Genomic DNA, 1,619 nt, shown 5'->3' with positions numbered 1-1,619 from the left:
GGAAATTCAATAATAGGTTGCTAAGAATGTAAAAATATACACAATAAAAAAATAATAAAAATACCAGACCAAATAAAATTAAAGAGGTAAAAGGCATTTTGTAATGACAAAGCCAATGGATGGTGATTTTACAATTATTAGCATATGTGCACTTAATGACATAGTAAAAATACGTAAAACTGACAGAATTGAAAGGAACAATGGATAATTCAGCAATAATAGTTGAATCAAAACAACTATGAGATCACCCCAGCCACAGTAGCAAAGTTCAAAAGAGCAGCAAACAGCAAATACTGGCAAGGTTGTGGAGAGATAGGAACTCATTCACTGCTGGTGGGAATGTAAAATGGTACAACCATTATGGTACAACCATATGTTCAAAAAATTGAACATAGAAATATCCATTTGACCTAGCAATTCCACTATTGGGGATATACCCTAAAGAAACCAGAGCCAGGATTTAAGCTGATATTTACACACCCCCATGTTTAGTGCTGCATTGTTCACAAGAGCAAAGAGATAGAATCAACCCAAATATCTGTCAACAAATGAATGGATAGAAAAACTACAGCACATTCACACAATAGAATGTTAGGCAGCATTGAAAAACAATGAGCTCATTCAAAAACAATCAGCTCATAAAACAACATAGAGGAGCCTGGAGGACATTATGCTGAGTGAAATAGTCACAAAAGGATAAACACTCCATAACACCTCTGTTACAAAATAGGACTGATATGGGAGCAGGGGTTGGGGAGAGTGGGAAAAGTTGTTAGGTGTTGTCAAGTCCAGCAGGACCCACAGTGACCGCTAACAACAACAGATCTGTCCTATCCTGTGCCATCCTCAAACTTCCTGATGCTTTAAAGCTTCATTGCTCAGTCACTATGTCAGTCCATGTGGTTGGGGGTTTTCTTCTCCTTTGCCAATCCCCTGCCTTTCCAAACATCATGTCCCTGTCCAAGGAATAGCACCTCTTAGTAATATGCTCAAAGTATGCTCAAAGCCTCATCATGCTTGCCTCCAAAGAGCACTTTGGCTGCACCCTCTCCAAGACACACTTATTTGTTCTTTTGGCAGTCCATGGACTGTTCAACACCACAGTTTAAAGGCATCAATTCTTCTGTCATTCTTATTCATTGTCCAGCTCTCAGATGCATACCAAGTTGGAAAGCCTGAGTCAGATGCATCTTAGTCTTCAAACTGACATCATTACTCTTCAGTAATTTGGAGACGTTCCTAACGGTAGTCTTTCCCAGGGCACTATGTCTTCTGATTTCCTTAATTGTGGATCCAAGTTAAGATGAAGTTGTTGACAATTTCAATCTTTTCTCCATCTATCATGATGTTGCTTATTGGTCCAATGCTAAGGATCTTTGTTTTCTTAACATTGAGATGGAATCCATATTGAAGCTATATTCTTTGATCTTCTGCAACAAGTGCTTCAAGTCCTCCTCACTTCCAGCAAGCAAAGTTGTGTCATCGGCATGATGCAGGTTATTGATGAGTCTCCATCTAATTTGCCACATTCCTCTTTGTAGAGTTCAGCTTCTTGAATAATTGGCTCAGTGTATATTATCTGGGAGGCTGGGCTCTATGAGGAGAAATGTGGGGTCAAG

This window comes from Elephantulus edwardii, unplaced genomic scaffold (assembly GCF_000299155.1).
Source record: "Elephantulus edwardii isolate Elephantulus edwardi_28Jun2011 unplaced genomic scaffold, EleEdw1.0 scaffold00005, whole genome shotgun sequence".
Taxonomy (NCBI): domain Eukaryota; kingdom Metazoa; phylum Chordata; class Mammalia; order Macroscelidea; family Macroscelididae; genus Elephantulus; species Elephantulus edwardii.
This window is presented reverse-complemented; position numbering follows the sequence as displayed.